The sequence below is a fragment of the Pongo pygmaeus genome, chromosome 22, assembly GCF_028885625.2.
Source record: "Pongo pygmaeus isolate AG05252 chromosome 22, NHGRI_mPonPyg2-v2.0_pri, whole genome shotgun sequence".
Classification (NCBI taxonomy): domain Eukaryota; kingdom Metazoa; phylum Chordata; class Mammalia; order Primates; family Hominidae; genus Pongo; species Pongo pygmaeus.
This window is the reverse complement of record NC_072395.2, coordinates 23,346,433-23,367,857: the sequence shown is the minus strand read 5'-3', so window position 1 is coordinate 23,367,857 and position 21,425 is coordinate 23,346,433. Positions and strand designations below refer to the sequence as shown.

The window sequence follows — 21,425 nt, the reverse complement described above, 5'->3', positions numbered from 1 at the left end:
ACCTTAGTAAGACTTAATTGCAAGGTTAGCCCTTGGCTAGCATCTGGGAATTGGGTTTCTAGAGGTTTCCCACCATTAATTCCCTGATAAAAGTGTCTCGCTGTACCTAAACTTTGGCTTCTGCTGAACATCTGCTTTCCTTCTGAGTCCGAACTTTTGGTATGTGCCAGGCAGGAAATGCCTATAGGATCAGCCCCCAATAAAAACGTTGGGCATTAAGTCTTTAATAAGCTTCTCTGGGAGAATACATTACACGCATGCTGTCACAGTCCATTGCTGGGTTGCAATCTCTATGACTCCATGGGGACAGGGCTCTGGGGAGCTTGTGCCTGGTTTCCTCTAACTTCATCCTACACACCTTTTCTTACTTTTTCGTAATAAACACAGCCAGGAAAAAGCCTATACACTGAGTCCACCTAGGAAATCATCAAACCTGGGGGTGATCTTGGGGACTTCAAACATACTCATTTGTAAAAGCTTTAAACACTTTTATATTTTATTAAATACATATGTTAGTAAATAAAATTAGTTAATAAAAATATATTTTGTAAATATTTTTCCCTATCTTAGCTGTCTTTCTGTTTTTCTTTTCTTTTCTTTTCTTTTTTTAAAGAGACAGGATCTCACTATGTTGCCCAGGTTGGACTTGAACTCCTGGGCTCAAGTGATCTGTCTCAGCCTTCCAAGTAGTCTCAATTTTGTTTATGGCAACTGACATTTAGAAGTTCTGAAAATTTATATGTATTCAGAGAGGTCTGTAACTACTTTTGGTGATGTTTTCTCTCCAAAAAACAGTAATGTCTACTGTTAGATTTTTATAATACACTTCTTTAATATTCTACAATACTGTATATGTCTGCTAATAAAGTTCTTATGCTATGCTAAAATTGAAGTTATTCTTGTATCTTGCTTCTTTGTATCCACGCAGCTTCTAGGCATTAGAAAACTTTTATACGTAAAAATTTTCCTTCATAATGGGGGAAATATCTCTGTCAATTAAACTTTTAAAAAGTTTCCAAACCACCTACACTTAGATATCAGAAGACCAGCTAGGAATTTAAGCTATACCTAAAACCCTCCAAAAAAGCAGAAAGAACTAAAGGAAGCAAAGATCAACCTTTTGCTACCAAACATCTACTGACATTTCATAGTTTTATTGGCTACTTTGGTCTTACCTTCTTAGAGGAAAAATTACATCACAAGAGGCTAACTACCATCCAGAACTGGAAACCTTCAAGTGCCCCTAAAACATCCTCAAGAAATGGCAGAAATATTCTGATACTAAATATTATTCAGTTTTTTTAAGCTGCAAATATTTTTTTTCTAAATCCAGTTGCTCACACCCACCTTTTTACTTATTTATTTACTTACTTCCTTACTTTAGGAGACATGGTCCTACTCTACCACCCAGACTGGAGCACAGGGGCATAACCATAGCTCACTGTAACCTTGAACCCTTGGACTCAAGTGATCCTCCCGCTTCAGCCTCCTGAGTAGCTAGGACTACAGGTACACAACACTATGCCCAACTTGCAAACATTTTTAAAAAGCAAAATGCAAAATTATCAAGAATACCAAATTGGAATGTTAAAAGTGGTAATGGTTTTATTTCAAAGAATAAGACATCTGGCCACAGTTCAACACAAAAATGTTTGATAAATAGTACTTATTTGAAATGTACAATTATTTAAACATAAAAGAATATTGACCAATAATATAACTTACTGGCACTACTGCTCTCTTTGTTCCCTGCATTTTTTGCCAGGCTCATGGCATATTCACATACTTCCGCTGCTTCTCTTTGTGCAAGTTGCCGAAGACATGCCACAGCTGCTCGTCGAAGTAACAAATGGGAACCACGTAAGTGAACCTGTAAATCATAACAATGTTAGGCAATTTCTCTTTAAAAAGCTGTAATTCTTTAATCTTATTTGCCTAATGAATATATATATGAATATATATATTTATATATGAATGAATGATATATATACAAAAAAATATATTATGAATATATATATATATTTTTGTTTCTGAGACAGAGTTTTGCTCTTGTTGCCCAGGCTGGACTACAGTGGCATGATGTCACTGCAACCTCCACCTTCTGGTTTCAAGCGATTCTCCTGCCTCAGCCTCGCAAATAGCTGAGATGACAGGCACGCACCACCACACCTGGCTAATTTTTGTAATTTTAGTAGAGACGGAGTTTTGTGCCATATTGGCTAGGCTGGTCTCGAACTCATGACCTGAAGTGATCCACCCGCCTTGGCCTCCCAGAGTGCTGGGTTAACAGGCATGAGCCACTGCACCCCGCTGATTAGTGCCTTTTATATGACCAGTGCCACTTAGAAATACAGTCAAATCCACTGAAAGAAGTTAAATAGTGCTGGGTGCTAAGGAATTTCTCTCTCAACCCTCCTTTTTATTTTTATTTTTATTTTATTATTATTATTTTTTTAAATGGAGTCTCACTCTATCACCCAGGCTGGAGTGCAGTGATGCAATCTCAGCTCCTCGCAACCTCTGCCTCCCGGGTTCAAGCAATTTCCTGCCTCAGCCTGCTGAGTAGCTGGGATGACAGGCACGCACCACCACACCTGGCTAATGTTTTATATTTTTAGTAGAGATGGGGTTTTGTACCATGTTGGCCAGGCTGGTCTCAAACTCCTGACCTCAAGTGATCCACCTGCCTCGGCCTCCCAAAGTGCTGAGTTAACAGGTGTGAGCCACCATGCCTGGCTTATTAGGGCCTTTTATATGACCAGTGTCACTTATAAATACAGACAAATCTGCTGAAAGAAGTTAAATAATGCTGGGTGCTAAGGGATTTCTCTCTCAACCCTGCTTTTTTTTTTTGAGATGGAGTCTCGCTCTGTCACCCAGGCTGGAGTGCAGTGATGCGATCTCAGCTCATCGCAACCTCTGCCTCCCGGGTTCAAGCAATTCTCCTGCCTCAGCCTCCCGAGTAGCTGGGATGACAAGCACGCACCACCACACCTGGCTAATTTTTGTATTTTTGGTAGAGACGGGGTTTTGTACCATGTTGTCCAGGCTGGTCTCGAACTCATGACCTGAAGTGATCCACCCGCCTCGGCCTCCCAAAGTGCTGGGTTAACAGGCGTGAGCCACTGCGCCCGGCTGATTAGTGCCTTTTATATGACCAGTGCCACTTAGAAATACTCTGGAGCCCACGGAAAGGAGTTAAATCACCCTGGATGCTAAGGAATTTCTCTCTCAACCTTGCCTTTAATTCACAGTTTGCAGATGAGGCCATTGAAGCTCGTAGATTTTATTTCTATCACCCCCAAGTCTCTGGGGCTTGATTTCCCGGCCTCTAACAGGTGGGTACGCAAGCTGCCTCCTGTCCTTCTAGACCAGAATGCATCGATTTTTCCATCGGGTTAATCAGCTAAGAGACCTGCAGAGAGGAATGGTTAAGGATACTGCACCCCCACACCCTGTTCGTTATTTGAGGTGGGTTTTCTCCATGCTCCCTCAGTTCAACCTTCTCCCAGCTCTTTCAGTGGGATTGCTGTGTTGAAAGAAAACCTTCATGCTGAGGCACTTAGTATAAAAGTGAAACTCCATTTCAACAGGGTGGGCGTCCTAAGACGTGCTTGTCAACACTTTGCTCTTAGGGGCCCCGGAGGGCTCATGGGGAGGGGAAGACCCCTGAGGGAGTGAAACCTCTCCTCAGGCCACAAAATTGTCCCACTAAGACACCCCTAAGACACTCTTTTTTTTGTCTGAGGAGTTTCACTCTTTTTGCCCAGCCTGGAGTGCAATGGTGCAATCTTGGTTCGCTGCAACCTCCACCTCCCGGTTTCAAGCGATCCTCCTGCCTGGGCCTGCCGAGTAGCTGGGATTACAGGTGTGTGCCACCACGCCCAGCTAATTTTTTTGTATATTTAGTAGAGACGGGGTTTCACCATGTTGGCTACGTTGGTCTTTTTTTTTTTTTTTTTTTTTGAGATGGAGTCTCACTCTGTTGCCCAGGCTGGAGTGCAATGGCGCAATCTTGGCTCACTGCAACCTCCACCTTCCGGGTTCAAGCGATCCTCCTGTCTGGGCCTCCCGAGTAGCTGGGATTACAGGCATTTGCCACCACGTCCGGCAAATTTTTTTGTGTATTTAGTAGAGACGGGGTTTCACCATGTTCGCTAGGGCTGGTCTTTTTTTTTTTTTTTTTTTTTTTTTTTGATATGGAGTCTCGCTCTGTTGCCCAGGCTGGAGTGTAGTGGTGCAATCTCGGCTCACTGCAGCCTTGAACTCCTGGGGGGTCAAGCAATCCTTCTGCCTCAGCCTACTGAGTACCTGGGACTACAGGCATGTGCCACCACACCCAGCTACTTTTTTTGTATATTTAGTAGAGATGGGGTTTCACCATGTTGGCCAGGCTGGTCTTTTTTTTTTTTTTGAGATGGAGTCTCACTCTGTTGCCCAGGCTGGAATGCAGTGGTGCAATCTTGGCTCACTGCAGCCTCGAACTCCTGGGGGTCAAGCAATCATCCTGCTTCAGCCTAGTGAGTACCTGGGATTACAGACGTGTGCCACCACGCCTGGCTAATTTTTTTGTATATTTAATAGAGACGGGGTTTCACCATATTGGCCAGGCTGGTCTTTTTTTTTTTTTTTTTTTTTTTTTTTCTGAGATGGAGTCTCGCTCTGTTGCCCAGGCTGGAGTGCAGTGGTGCAATCTTGGTTTGCTGCAACCTCCACCTCCCGGGTTCACACGATCCTTCTGCTTGGGCATCCCGAGTAGCTGGGATTACAGGTGTGTGCCACCACGCCCAGCTAATTTTTTTGTATATTTAATAGAGACAGGGTTTCACCATGTTGGCTAGGCTGGTCTTTTTTTTTCTTTTTTTTTTTTGAGATGGAGTCTCACTCTGTTGCCCAGGCTGGAGTGCAGTGGTGCAATCTCGGCTCACTGCAGCCTCGAACTCCTTGGGTCAAGCAATCCTCCTGCCTCAGCCTACTGAGTACCTAGGACTACAGGGGTGTGTGTGTGTGTGTGTGTGTGTGTGTGTGTGTGTGTGTTTTGAGAGACAGAGTCTCACTATGTTGCTCAGACTGGTCTCAAACTCCTGGCCTTAAGCAATCCTTACTCCTTGGCCTCCCAAAGTGTTGGAATTCAAGGTGTGAGCCACCACACCCGGTCCCTAAGGCACCCAATCAGCCAAGAAACGAACTCTCCAAATTCCAGGCAAGAAACACCAGCATTTGTGGCTGTTCTTTGCCTTTACAAATTGTTCAGGACTCTGGCATTTTGCTACAAAATTACATCTGGAGGCGTTTGGTGTTCAATTCTCTCGGATTGGACAAAGCAAATAAAAGCACTCACCTAGGTCGTCTGCCATTTCTTTTTCTTTCCTTTTCTTCTTTTTTTTTTTAGACAGGGTCTCGTTCTGTCACCCAGGCTGGAGTGCACTGGTGCAATCTCGGCTCACTGCAAGCTCTGCCTCCTGGGTTCAAGCCATTCTCCTGCGTCAGCCTCCCGAGTAGCTGGGACTACAGGTGCCCGCCACCACGCCCAGCTAATTTTTTGTACTTTTAGTAGAGACGGGGTTTCACCATGTTAGCCAGGATGGTCTTGATCTCCTGACCTCATGATCCTCCCGCCTCGGCCTCCCAAAGTGCTGGGATGACAGGCATGAGCCACTGCACCCGGCTGGTCGTCTGCCATTTCTAAAGACAGCCATCTGTGCTAAGCAAGATCGTCAAGATTGGAAAATAAAACCAGGAAAGAAATTTGCGTGAGGATGCCAGGAGTTTTCACAGAGAGAGGCAAGAGGATGATATCACAACACTCACGTCTGTAATAAACATAGACACACCTACATGTGTTCTGGACAGTGGAAGGTGGTGACGTAATTAAGGCTACATGCATCAGTGTTTATAATTAATTATGTTTACATAATTAAGGCTGGATGTATCAGCCTTTCCCCCATGTGGGATATCTTTCCTGGAGGGACAGAGCAAATACAAGGATATTAACAGCTAGCCTGTCAACTCCAACTCAAACACTCCTAAGACAGAAAACAGCATTAGCTTCCTTTTGTTTTGTTTTGTTTTTAAATCGCATTATTTGCTGGGTGCGGCGGCTCACGTCTTTGCTGTCATCGCCGCAGTTTGGGAGGCCGAGGTGGGTGGATCACCTGATGTCAGGAGTTCAAGACCAGCCTGGCCGACATGGTGAAACCCCGTCTCTACTAAAAATACAAAAATTAGCCAGGCGTGGTGGCAGATGCCTATAACCTCAGCTACTTGGCAGGCTGAGGCAGGGTAATCGCTTGAACCCGGGAGATGGAAGTTGCAGTGAGCCGAGATCAAGCCACTGCACTCCAGCCTGGATGACAAGAGTGAAACTCTGTCTCAGAAAAAAAAAAAAAAAAAAAAAAGCCAAACAAAAAACAACAAAAAAGGCTGGGCGCGGTGGCTCATGCCTGTAATCCCAGCACTTTGGGAGGCCGAGGCAGGTGGATCACAAGGTCAGGAGATTGAGACCATCCTGGCTAACACAATGAAACCCCATCTCTATAGAAATACAAAAATTAGCTGGGAATGGTGGCGGGCACCTGTAGTCCCAGCTACTCGGGAGGCTGAGGCAGGAGAGTCACTTGAACCTGGGAGACGGAGGTTGCAGTGAGCCGAGATCGAGCCACTGAACTCCAGCCTGGGTGACAGAGTAAAACTCTGTCTCAAAACAAAACAAAACAAAACAAAATCGTATTATTATTTACCAGCTTCACCACGTACACTTCTAAAAACCATTAATGCACGTCCCTTTTCCAAAGAAAAATGGGAGGCATGGGGGCCTGGGAAGAAGATTTAAATAATTCACTACAAAAACAAATTAAGTACGGTGAGAGTTCCTTAAATCCCACTCATGCCTCGTTACTTTAATTATTATTTTTAATCCTCCGCTCAGACGATGGTCACAGGGTAATTGCCACCCATCAGCGTCAGAATCGCTCCCACGTCTAAAAGCCTCCACTCTTCACGTGGAGAGAATTTGATGGCGTTTTTCAATTTTATGATAATGGCACTTTTGCAAAGCATTGGTAATAAAGTGGTAATCTCCAACATAAAAAGAATTAGCTTTAACTCTTTCAGGCCTGGAGGCGTAGGGGCTGCATGGACTTGTGAAATGCGGCTTGATCTAAAGAAATTCTATTAAGAATTCAACATGGCACATGTATACATACGTAACAAACCTGCACATTGTGCACATGTACCCTAAAACTTAAAGTATAATAATAATAAAATTAAAAAAAAAAGAAATTTTATTAAAGAATGGATATGGTGACCATTGCAGTGTCTCAGGCCTGTAGTCCCAGCACTTTGGGAGGCTGAGGCAGGTGGATCACCTGACGTCAGGAGTTCGAGACCAGCCTGGCCAACGTGGTGAAATGCCTTCTCTACTGAAAATACAAAAATTAGCCGGGCATGGTGGTGGGCGCCTGTAATCCCAGCTACTGGGGAGGCTGAGGCAGGAGAATTGCTTGAACCTGGGAGGTGGAGGTTGCAGTGAGCTGAGATTGGGCCATGACACTCCAGCCTGGGGATCAGAGCAAGACTCCATCTCAAAACAAAAAAACTATATACAGGTGATCGTTGAACAACACTACAAATATATGAAAAGCCATAGACTCGTTCCTTTTATAAATGTTTAATTTTATGTTCTGTGAAGCTCACCTCAGTGCATTTTTTACATAGAAAAATATATTAAAAATATATAATAATATAATCTATATTATATTTATTATAAATTATAATTAATATATCATAAATATATGATATATTTATATTATTTATTATATCATATATAATATATGATATAATATAAATATATTTATATTATATATGTATATATTATATAATATTATGTATTATATAATATATAATATATTTATATTATATAATATAGTATATTTATATTATATAATATAGTATATTTATATTATATAATATATAATATATTTATATTATATAATATATAATATATTTATATTATATATGTATATATTATATAATATTATGTATTATATAATATATAATATTTATTATATTAACAATCATTGTATTATTAATAATTAATGAAGAGCAATAATTAATTAATATTAATAGTTATTATATACTATTACATTATATATTGATATATGCTATATCATATGTATGCTATATTATATATAATATGCTATATTAATATTGTTTAATATTATTTAAATTGTATATTTAAATATATAATTTGTACATATTGATATAACATATATAAATATATATTTATATATGACAGATGAATAATATATTATAATTAATATATAATTTTATATTATAAAATAATATATATATAGAATTATATATACTTGTCTCAGGTCTCATTTTAAAGAGGTACTTGAGAAAAATCAGTAAATATAACAAGGTGACCTTGTTTCAGTTCTGGCTCAAACAAACAAACTGTAGAAATTCATCTTTGACGTTCTAAAGCAAACCTGGGGCCAGGCGCAGTGGCTCACGCCTGTAATCCCAGCACTTTGGGAGGCCCAGGCGGGCAGATCTCCTGGGGTCATGAGTTTGAGACCAGCCTGGCCAACATGGTGAAACCCCGTTTCTACTAAAAATACAAAAATTAGCTGGGTGTGGTGGTGCATGCCTGTGATCCCAGGTACTTGGGAGGCTCAGGCAGGAGAATCACTTGAACCTGGGAGGCAGAGGTTGCAGTGAGCTGAGATTGCACCATTGCACTCCAGCCTGAGTGACAAGAGTGAAACTCCATCTCAATAAATAAATAAATAAAGCAAATCTGAACAAAGTCCCTTAAGGAATTACTGTTATTATGAAGCCTTCATAGTTAGTGTTGTTGTTACGACATAAAACATGTTATTATCTGTTAGATTTACATCCTAAAGTAATTATAGGCTAAATGATGTAATGTCTGGAATTTGCCTCAAAATATCACAGCCTCAAAAAAACAGGTGCCTGGGAAATGACTGATGGGAATGTTTCCAGATACTCTTCTCCCTGATTCTGGATTTGCAAATTTGCATAACAAAAGTTTAAAGCAGTGTGTGAAATTCAGGTCAACTTGCTTACTCCACAAATGGGTGTTATGTAGCAAATATATGATTTTGCATTCATTGGAAGCAGTTATGATTCTTTAAAAAATGGAAAATTGCAAGGGTTGGTGAGGAGGAGGACGATGTAGAGAAATTGGACACTTCATATATTGTCTACTATTTTTGAAAAGATCTTTTTGGCTGGGACCGGTGGCTCACACCTGCAATCCAAGCACTTTGGGAGGCCAAGGCTGGTGGATCACCAGGTCAAGAGTTCGAGACCACCCTGGCCAACGTGGTGAAACTCCATCTCTACTAAAAATACAAAAATTAGCCGGGTGTGGTGGTGCGCACCTGTAATCCTAGCTACTCAGGAGGCTGAGGCAGGAGAATCACTTGAACCCAGGAGGTGGAGGTTGCAGTGAGCTGAGATCACACCACTGCACTCCAGCCTGGGTGACAGAGCGAGAATCCATCTCAAAAAAATAAATAAGTAAAAATAAAAATAAAGGAAAGGATCCTTTCTAGGGTGTAGCACTAGAGATCTTTGACTTAACAATCAGTAAAAATAAGAATTAAAACAATACACATCACTTGAGCCCAGGAGTTCGGGACCAGCGTGGACAACAGAGCAAGACCCCATCTGTCCAAAAGTTACAAAAATTAGTTTGGCGTGGTGGCACTCACCTGTAGTCTCAGCTACTTGGGAGGCTGAAATGGGAGGATCGCTTGAGCCCAGGAGGTCGAGGCTGCAGTGAGCCATGATTGCACCACTGCACTCCAGCCTGGGCAGCACAGTGAGACTGATTGCAGTGGGGAAATAGGAACACTTTTTTTTTTTTTTTTGAGACAGTCTCGCTCTGTCGCCCAGGCTGGAGTGCAGTGGTGCAATCTCGGCTCACTGCAAGCTCCACCTCCCGGTTTCACGCCATTCTCCTGCCTTAGCCTCCCAAGTAGCTGGGACTACAGGCACCCGCCCCCACGCCCAGCTAATTTTTTGTATTTTTTAGTAGAGATAGGGTTTCACCGTGTTAGCCAGGATGGTCTTGATCTCCTGACCTCATGATCCACCGGCCTCAGCCTCCCAAAGTACTGGGATTACAGGCATGAGCCACCATGCCTGGTGAAATAGGAACACTTTTACACTGTTGGTGGGAGTGTAAATTAGTTCAACCATGTGGAAGACAGTGTGGTGATTCCTCAAGGATCTAGAACCAGAAATACCATTTGATCCAGCAATCCCATGACTGGGTACACACCCAAAGGATTATAAATCATTCTACTATAAAGACACATGCACATGTATGTTTACTGCAGCACTATTCACAATAGCAAAGACTTGGAACCAACCCAAATGCCCATCAATGATAGACTGGATAAAGAAAGTGTGGCACATATACACAATGGAATACTATGCAGCCATAAAAAGGATGAGTTCATGTCCTTTGCAGAGACATGGATAAAGCTGGAAACTATCATCCTCAGCAAACTAACACAGGAACAGAAAACCAAACACTGCATGTTCTCACTCATAAGTGGGATTCAAACAGTGAGACCACATGGACACACGGTGGGTAACATCACACACTGGGGCCTGTTGGGGCGTTGGGGACTAGGGGAAGGAGAGCATTAGGACAAACACCTCATGCATATGGGGCTTAAAACCTAGATGATGGGTTGATAGGTGCAGCAAACCACCATGGCACATGTATACCTGTGTAACTAACCTGCACGTTCTGCACATGTATCCCTGAACTTAAAGTAAAATTTTAAAAATAAGAAATTATTGCACTGCCTGGCACGTTGACTCACGCCTGTAATCCCAGCACTTTGGGAGGCCAAGGTGGGCAGATCACCTGAGGTCAGGTGTTCCAGACCAGCCTGACCAACATGGAGATACAACGTCTCTACTAAAAATACAAAATTAGACGGGCATGGTGGCAGGTGCCTGTAGTCCCAGCTACTCGGTAGGCTGAGGCCAGAGAATTGCTTGAACTTGGGAGGCAGAGGTTGCAGTGAGCTGAGATTGTACCATTGCACTCCAGCCTGGGCAACAAGAACGAAACTCCGTCTCAACAAAGAAAAAAAAAAAGATTGCAATGGCAAATTTATGGTATGTGTATTTTACCAGAATAGAAAAAGTAGTTCATGAAGGTGTTTTAAAATGTTTAAGAAATAGCATCTCCTACTGCACTCCAGCCTGGGCAACAGAGCAAGACTCCGTCTCCAAAAAAAAGAAAAAAAAAAAAAGGAAAAAATAGCATCTCCTAAATGGTACCATGAATCCTCTCATATATTTCTTCTAGCCCCATCTTTTTCTCTCTCAAATATGTTCTCGTGAATTGGGAGACAGAACTGCCATTTCCACACCTCATTTGACCCCATCTCTGAATGTTTACTAAGGAGTCCTTGTTCAACAGCACCCACTCCACTTCCCCTGTCCTTCTGTTTCTGTCCTGCATTCTGTGCAGACACCACTCCAGGCCTGGGATCAAGCTTTTCTCTAACCAGTTCCTCTGAGGAGCCAGGATGCACGGGGCCTGAGCAGCCAGGATGGATGGGGCCTGGCTTAGAACTGATGCTTCCATTGCAGAGAAAGGGATAAGGTCCTGTCTTGTATCTGACTGAGATGTCTGGGCAACAAGAGAGGCAAGCATTAGGGATCACATTCAGCCCAGGGAATGTGGCCAGGATACACAGATAGATAGATAGATGATAAATAGGTAGATAGATGATAGACTGATGATAGATAGATAGATACATGACAGACAGATACATAGATACATATATAGATTGATGATAGATAGGTTGATGATTAATAGACTCATGATAGATAGATAATAGATGAGATCAATTGAAAGTTAGATGACAGATGAGAATAGATAGATAGACAGATAGATAATGGATAGATAGATACACAGAGAGTAGATAGATGAATAGATAGATCTATAGATACATAGATGATAGAATATAGAAGATAGATTGATGATTAATAGACTAATGATAGATAATAGATGAGATCAATCAATAGTTAGATGATAGATGAGAATAAATAGACGATAGAGAAATAGGTCGATAAATAGGTAGATAATGGATAGACAGATACATAGATAGTAGATGAATGGATGGATCTATAGATACGTAGATAATAGACAGGTAGATAGAAGATAGAAGATAGATGAATGATTTATAGAAAGACTGATGATACATAGGTAGATAGATACATACATGATAGATGATAATGTATGCAATAATAGAATATAGATGATGGATGGATAGATGATAGATTACATAGACAGATAGATGATAGATGATATATAGATACATAGACAGATAAATAGATGATAGATATATGATAGATGATAGATACATAGATAGATGATAGACGATAGACAAAAAGATGATAGAAAAACAGAAAGATGATAGATGATAGATAGACATAGATAGATACATAGATGGATGGATGGATAGATAGATAAATAGCTACATAGATGGATGGATAGATAGATACATAGACGGTACAAGGATGGATGGATAGATAGATGATAGATATAGATGATAGATAGATAGATAGATAGATAGATAGATAGATAGACAGATAGACAGATACGTAGATAGATATCAATGTGAGGTGGGTTGGACCCCAGGAGGGGAGGGATGAGAGGGAATTCAGAGTTGAGACAGGTGGCAGGGCCAGATGAGCCTCTCAAGGGCCTGGGGTGCCCAACTGAGGAAGGGTGTGGGCTCCAGAGGGAGAAGTGGGGTCCAGGAAGTAATGAGGCCAGTCTGGAAGCCACCGGAACAGAGACACAGGGACAGATCCAGGCCCAGAGCTGGGAGTCAGTGACCAGTTCCCAAAACAGTGAGGCTTGGGGACATAGTGAGGCCAGAAGTCAGAGCTGACATTGTGGAATTTCCAGTGTGGGGATGCCGCAGGCCAGACTGTGTGGGCAGTGGGTTCAATGGAGGACTCCCCAAAACATATGTCCACCTGGATCCTGGGAAAGTGACCTTATTTGGAAACAGGGTCTTTGCAGATGTAATTAGGTGAAGGATCTGGAGATGAGACCATCCTGGAGTAGGGTGGGCCCTAATCTAAAGACAGGCGTCCTTCTAAGAGACAGAAGAGGAGACCGTCACAGAGGAGAAGGCCACGTGGAGATGGAGGCAGAGACTGGAGTGATGTGGCCACAAACCCAGGGATGCCTGGAGCCCCCAGGAGCTGGGAGAGGCAGGAAGGATCCTCCCCTAGAGCCTCCAGAAGGAACTGAACACAATCATAGTGGACCCAATACTGGCCTTCCTGGAGCCCAGAAGTCCTCCCTGTCTCTCCTCCATCTCCACGTCGCCTTCTCCTCCATGTCTGTGTCTCCTCTTCTGTCTCTTAGAAAGACACTTGTCATTGCATTTAGGATCCACCTTACTTCAGGATGATCTCATGTTGAAATCCTTAACTAACTGCATCTGCAGAAACCCTATTTCCAGATAAGGTCCCGTTCACAGGCTATGAGACTGAGGATGTACATACAGTTTTTAGGAGGACCACAGTTCAGGACACAGAGAGATTAAATTTTTCTTGTTTGATCCCCTGGTTTTTGGCATTTTGTGACAGCATCCCCAGGAAACCCTTACAATATCTAAACCTTTTGCTTCTTCCAAGGGCTCGTCTCTCCGTTCCCTTCTGGTATCTGCCTCATCCCCTTGCCTCCCGAGTCCACCCTCATGGATCAGAGAGCAGGGAGTCAGGGCTCACGGCCTCAAGAGAGACACCCCCAAGCAAGGCAAATCCAATTCCCCACGGAGCCCATTTTCCAACCCGTTACATTGCAGGTGCCAGTTTGTGGTGAAAACATCCAGAAAAGGTTTAGGCAGGAAGAGATGCAGCGTCTCAGCCCATCAGCCTACGGGAAGAAAGGCTGCTTGCAGCTGACCGTCTCATCTCTGCCTGCTTTTCTCACTGTGGTTAAATTGCCACAGTGTCCAGAATCCGCTTACTCTGCCAACCCATCAACAGTGATATGAGCTCACAGGAGCCTGTGGTTTCGTGCCCACACCCTTGAAATAGGTGCCCAAATTGCCATGCCCAAGATGTAGACGGGTAAGCTCCATTTTACACCCCAAAGTCTCATTTTTTGAAGACCCCCATCAACAAGGATTAGAATTGTTATATTTCCTGCACAAACCAGACATTAAGAAAAGAAGAAGAAAAAAAAAACACCAAAATATCTCTTATTGATGAGTGGAGAAATTCAAAATCTAAAGCAGCCCCTTTTAAAGTCAGTGGTGCCAAAGGTACGAAAATGCAAAATCCTTTCCAGAATTACACACACACACACACACACACACACACACACACACTTCTCTAGGGATGTCGTTACAGGCTCATAAAAAGTCAAATTGCCATTCCTGGAGTGCTCCAATAATTTATACGTATCATTTGTTGTAGCGTCGGCGCATTGGCCCGCTGACCTGACCACCTACGTACACGCAGAGACGCACGTCGGAGCCGTGGAACCTGCCACACTGTCTTAAGAAGACAGGAATTTGAAATCAGAGCCGAGTTCCAAAGTCCAGTATCAATGTGGGTTTCTGGGTGAAAACACAAAACTGAATGAATGCCTTCTCAAGATGCCAGCTCCAAAGTTTAAAACCCACTCATCTTCTAGCTGGCCCAAGAAGCACCTAATGATAAACATATATTTATCAAGGTGGTATATTTTCTGACTCTTACTGTCATCATGGAAAAATAATCGTGACGACATCTCGGAAAAGACAGAGTTAATTTTGCTGAGGTTGACTTGGGTGTCTGCAGATAAGACTCCTTTTCAACGCCACAGTTTCAATCCAGGAAAAAGGCAGTGTGGAGACGGGGAGGTCATTTACATGGCTCCCTCCCCTTTTAGAAGGTTTTTTTTTTTTTTCCCATGAGGACGCCAAAGTTCAGGAGAAGTTGGCAACACAGTGAAACATTCATACCTCTGCAAAGCCCAGGTCTTTAGCATGTGTGGCTGCTTCATAACTTTGCAACTGTTTGACCCGGCCTTTTTAACGACCGGCTACAAAACCCATGCTAATTAGTGGCGGCAGGGACCAGGCCCCACGTCTGGCCTCCCCACATTCTGGGGTGAGCCCGTGACTGCTAAGCAGTGGGTGCATCCAGCCCTACACACGCTGCTAACACTTTGCTGCAAACCCCAGGTTTATCCCAAAGTAATTTGTCTTTTCACCTCGGAGCAGCCAAGGGCAAAAGTGGGTTAAAATAAGAGCGGTATTAAAGTAATTTTCCCATGGACGGGGAAGCAACCAAAGGTCCTCATGGTGGATGTTGCAAATCGGTGCTTCTATGTAGAAATGGTCTATGTACATGTCTGTGTAGAAATGGTCATTTTTTTCCTTGAAAAATTAAATCTCAGAGCATTAGTTAACTTCTGCAATGAGCCCTCATGCCTCATTCTTATTTTTTTCAGTTCTAAAAGGGTAGGAAACCTACATTAAACTGTGTTGTGTGTCCATGTGTGTCTTGAGTGCATGTGCTGTGTTCATCATGTGTTTGTGCATGTGTCTCTTGTGTGTTGTGTGTCTGTGGAGCGTGTTGTGTGTGTCTGTTGTGTGTTGTGTGTGTGTTTGTTGAGTGTGTTGTGTATAGATGTGTGTGTCTTGTATATATGATGTGTTTGTGTGTCTCTTGTGTGTTGTGTGTCTGTTGAGCATGTTGTGTGTGTCTGTTGTGTGTCTGTTGAGTGTGTTGTGTATAGATCTGTGTGTCTTGTATATATGATGTGTTTGTGTGTGTGTTTGTTGAATGTGTGTTGTATATTAGTGTCTGTCTGTTGATCCCGTGTGTGGTATTGTGTATATACATGTGTGTGCTCTATAGACGTTGTGTCTTGAGTGTGTCTTGTGTGTGTGTCTGTTAAGCATGTGTGGTATTGTGTATATGCATGTGTGTTGTGTATAGAAGTGTCTTGAGTGTGGGTTGTGTGTGTGTGTGTCTGTTGATCGTGCGTGGCATTATTTATATATACATGTGTGTCGTGTTGTCGTGTATAGATGTTGTCTTGAATGTGTGTGTGTGTATATGTTTGTGTCTGACTTTGTGTTGTGTATGCATGCGTGTGTCTGTTGAGCGTGCTGTGTTGTGTCTATACATGTACGTTGTCTAAAGATGTGTGTGTGTCTTGAGTGTCTGTGTTGTGTATGGATCTGTGTGTGCACCTCTGGGTGCATCCAGCCCTACACAAATGGCTCACACTATGGTGCAAACCCCAGGTTTATCCCAAAGTAATTTGTCTTTGCACCTCGGACCAGCCAAGGGAGAAAGTGGGTTAAAACAAGAGCGGTATTGGCCGGGTGAAGTGGCTCACACCTGTAATCCCAACACTTTGGGAGGCCGAAGCGGGCGGATCACGATGTTAGGAGATCGAGACCATCCTGGCTAACACGGTGAAACCACATCTCTACTAAAAATACAAAAAATTAGCCGGGCGTGGTGGCGGGCGCCTGTAGTCCCAGCTACTCAGGAGGCTGAGGCAGGAGAATGGCGTGAACCCGGGAGGCAGAGCTTGCAGTGAGCCGAGATCACACCACTGCACTCCAGCCTGGACGACAGAGCGAGACTCCGTCTCAAAAACAAAACAAAAACAAAAACAAAAAAAACAAGAGCAGTATTAAAGCAATTTTCCCATGAAGGCGGAAGCAAACAAAAGTCCTCATGATGGACATTGCTAATCGGTGCTTCTATGTAGAAATGGTCTATGTACATGTCTGTGTAGAAATGGTCATTTTTTCCTTGAAAAATTAAATCTCAGAGCATTAGTTAACTTCTGCAATGAGCCCTCACGCCTCATTCTTCTTTCAGGATCCTGCATCCATCCCTCCCCTGGCAGACCTGGCCCTGGAAGGACCTCTCCAGCTCCAAATGCTGCAAACTCTCCCACCACCGATGGCCTCTTTAATATCCAAATGGGAAGGTGAAAACAATTTTCCATCCCACACATACTCCTCCTGCAGTATCTCCCCAGCTTTTGTGGGGTGGGTGGGCAGCAGGGAGCCAGTCATATCTTAAGTAAAGGGGTCCAGAGCCATGTTTGTGACAGGCAAGCCCACCTCTGCAACTGCCCAGACGTTGCAACACTTCCCAGACGTTGACCTCCATGTTGATGGAGCTGCCAAGCTGGCAAGCAGGATTCACACCTAGCAGCTTTGCAAAGTGCTGGGTTAATGTATTTTCCATGATATATGGTTTGTTTTTGTTTTTGTTTTTTTTGAGACAGAGTCTTGCTCTGTCACTCAACCTGCAGGGTGCAGTGGTGCAATCTCAGCTCACTGCAGCCTCTATCCTCTGAGTTCCAGCGATTCTCCTGCCTCGGCCTCCTGAGTAGCTGGGATTACAGGCCTCCACCACCACGCCCAGCTAATTTTTGTATTTTTAGTAGAGATGGGGTTTCGCCACATTGGCCAGGCTGGTCTGGAACTCTTGACCTCTGGCGATCCGCCCGCCTCAGCCTCCCAAAGTGCTGGGATTACGGGTGTGAGCCACCACATCTGGCCCATGATATATGTGTGTGTTTGTTTGTTTTGAGATGGAGTCTCACTCTGTCACCCAGGCTGGAATGCAGGGGCATGATCTAGGCTCAATGTAAGCTCCTCCTCCCGGGTTCACGCCATTCTCCTGCCTCAGCCTCCTGAGTAGCTGGGACTACAGGCATCCGCCACCACACCCGGCTAATTTTTTTTGTATTTTTAGTAGAGACGGGGTTTCACCGTGTTAGCCAGGCTGGTCTCGATCTCCTGACTTCGTGATCTGCCCGCCTCGGCCTCCCAAAGTGCTGGGATTACAGGCTTGAGCATCCGCGCCCGGCCTATGTGTTTTTAAGGAGGCTGGCCTGGGTGTAGTTTTCCTTGTTGAAATGTGTCTCTAAGCAGGTTCCTGGCTCCTGGACTTTCTGGGGCAGGGTCTCCACCCTGTCCCTGGGCAGCTCAGGGGCTGACCCGGAAACCGTGAATTCAGCATGCTCAGCAAAGCCTGCAAAGCCATCCTCTTCTGAACAAAGTTCCGACTTCAATTCCCCTGTTCTCAGATGTCAGGCATAGAGCAGAGTCTTGTTAACCAAGGTCACACTATTTCATACTGAATTGTTACAAATTAGTACTTATTCGTCCTGCGTAACTGCAACTTTCTATTTTTAACCAATACCTCTTCTTCATTTCCTCCTGCTGATGATCAGGGTATATCTATAGATAATCATCACATTGGCCGGGCCCGGTGGCTCACACATGTGATCCCAGCACTTTGGGAGGCCGAGGCAGGCGGATCACGAGGTCAGGAGATTGAGACCATCCTGGCTAAAACGGTGAAACCCTGTCTCTACTAAAAATACAAAAAATTAGGTGGACATGGTGGTGGGTGCCTTTAGTCCCAGCTACTGGGCAGGCTGAGGCAGGAGAATGGCGTGAACCCGGGAGGCGGAGCTTGCAGTGAGCCGAGATTGCCCCACTGCACTCCAGCCTGGGCAACAGAGCGACAGAGCAAGACTGTCCCAAAAAAAAAAAAAAAAAAACTCTGCCAAGGAGTTTTGCTTCACCCATGAAAGGAAGAAAATGGTCCAGGTAAAACGGCCATCGGGATGTAACAAAAAATTGTCAACGATCACACCCTATAGAGGTGGCTGATTTGATACAACAGCCAGTGAACTTTTTGACAACAAATATTGCAGACTGCAAGAGACACTTCTTGTTCACGGAAATAGAAATAAAGCATGGTGTCTGCGCCCGGCTTTCTGCTGTAAGCTGAAGTATTTCACGGCAGCAGGAATTGGGCAACCCACCGTTTACACTCCATCCTTTGAAACTGGGCTGAGTGGGGTGGCGACCTGCCTTTGGGGAGAAAAGCAAATTTTATTTAAGCCCCTGAATGAGGAGAGGGTTGGCCAGGCGTGGTGGCTCACGCCTGTAATCCCAGCACTTTGGGAGGCTGAGGTGGGTGGATCATTTGAGGTCAGGAGTTCGAGACCAGCCTGGCCAGCATGATGAACCCCCGTCTCTACTGAAAATACAAAATTAACCAGGCGTGGTGGCACACGCCTGTAATCCCAGCTACTGGGGAGGCTGAGGCAGGAGAATCGCTTGAACCCGGGAGGCGGAGTTTGCAGTGAGCCAAGATCATGCCATTGCACTCCAGCCTGGGTGACAAGAGCAAAACTCTGTCTCAAAAAAAAATAAAAATAAAAATAAAGAGTTGATCTCCTAGGAATGGACAGCACAGTGGTGATTACCAGAAGCTGTGGAAGGGAGGGAGAAAGAAGGGATGGAAAGAGGTTGGTCCACGTGTACAAAGTTACAATTAAATAGGAGTAAATTACGTAGTTTTATTTCTCTGCAGGGTGACAATATTTAACAAGAATATATTGTATATTACAAAATAGTCCAAAGAGAGGATTTTCTTGGAGGGAAGTGTGGGAAGGGGGCGAGGGATAAAAGACAACAAATTTGATACAATGTATACTGCTCAGGTGTTGGGCGCACCACGTTCTCACAAATCTCCATTGAATAACTTACTCATGTAACCAAATACCACCTGTACTCCAATAACTTATGGAAAAATAAAGTTTTTTTAAAAAGATACATATTGCAGGGCATGGTGGCTCACGCCTGTAATCCCAGCACTTTGTGAGGCTGAGGCAGGTGGATCACTTGAGGTCAGGAGTTCGAGACCAGCCTGACCAGCATGATGAAACCCTGTCTCTACTGAAAATACAAAATTAACCAGGCGTGGTGGCACATGCCTGTAATCCCAGCTACTTGGGAGGCTGAGGCAGGATAATCGCTTGAACCTGGGAGGCGGAGGTTGCAGTGAGCCAAGATCATGCCATTGCACTCCAGCCTGGGTGACAAGAGTGAAACTCTGTCTCAAAAAAAAAAAAAAAACACATATTCCTTAGCCACTGGAAAATGAGATTTCTGAGCAGCTGGATCTGATAATTACCATGAGGTGTTGTTACTGATATACACGTGCTTGGAAACATTATATTATATGTCATAAATGTGTACAATCATTATGGAGTTTTTTTCTTGAGACAGGGTCTTGCTCTGTTGCCTAAGCTGGAGTGTGCAGTGATGCAATCACGGCTCAGTGCAGCCTCAACCTCCCGGACTCAAACCATCCTTCCACCTCAGCCTCCCCAGTAGCTGGAAATACAGGTCTGCACCAGTAGGTCCAGCTAACTTTTGTACTTTTTTTTTAAGAGATGGGATCTTGCTATGTTGCTCAGGCTGGTCTTGAACTTCTGGCCTTGTGATTCTCCCACCTCAGCCTCCCAAAGCGCAGGGATTACAAGCGTGAGCCACTGCGCCTGATCTGAACAATGATTCTTAAAAATAAAATAAAACTTTAGAAAAGAAGAAAATCTAATGGTGGTTTTTGTCTTTTCATTGGCTCTGTGTTACTTTGTAGCTGCAATTTTTCTTTCCTTCATTAAGTCAGCTCCAAATCTGCCAACTCAAGTGAAGGGTGAGTGAGTTTTCTGTGTATCTTCTTGGCATGGGGTGGTGAGTGTGTGTACGTGTGTGTGTGTATTTGTATGTCCAGGGTTCCTCCACATCCCTGCAGAGACTTGGGGCTCCTTAATATCCATATAATTTCTATTTTGACCAGAAAGAGGAAAAGTCAACGTTTTGGAAACTCCAAACTCCACCAGGGGCTTGGCTGAAACAGGTGTGTGTCGTTTCTCCAACCAGCCAGCTCACCTGCGAATCTCAGAACTTATGTTAATGAGAGTTGCCTGCCCACAGCTCTTCTACGAATAATGTTTTTGTATGTAAAGGAGAAGCAAAAACATTTTTTGACCTCTTGGAGCATGAAAATCAATAAGAAGTTGATAAAGCAAAGTCTGTGCCTGCTGAAAATAAAACAAGTGTGGTTTGTTTACCCACCGAAGCCTTCACATTGTCAGGCCTGCATCGAGATGATTTATAGACCAACACCCCACAAAATCATTTAAAGCAGATTAGATTCCTAGGTCAATCCTCTCTAATATGACAAGCTGATAGAGGCTGACAGGTAACTAGGTTGTTCAGGATGGCAAGCCAGTCCCAGAAATTCTGATTAAATTAAAATATTAATGGTACCGCCGGGAGAGGAAGATTGAGTTGAGGTGGGCGAATTCTGTATGAGGACTGAGGTGCAAACACCACATCACAGTCGCTGTGCTGGAAGCAGAAGCCTGGGGGTGCCAGGGGAAGTTACCTTTGCTAAACCTGAAAGCAGGGCCTGCATTGCAATGAACTGTGTGGTGCTGGGGGCAGGGTGGGGACAACGCACCAGCCAGAATCAGAAGGGAACACGGAGCTTCCCTAATCACCTCCTCTCTC

General features: G+C 43.8%; 1 pseudogene; it reads right to left on the bottom strand.

Moving 5' to 3' along the window:
• Positions 1-1,767: 1,767 nt before the first annotated feature.
• LOC129027704 (uncharacterized) lies at positions 1,768-19,958 on the bottom strand (annotated as a pseudogene).
• Between the last annotated feature and the right edge of the window lie 1,467 nt (positions 19,959-21,425).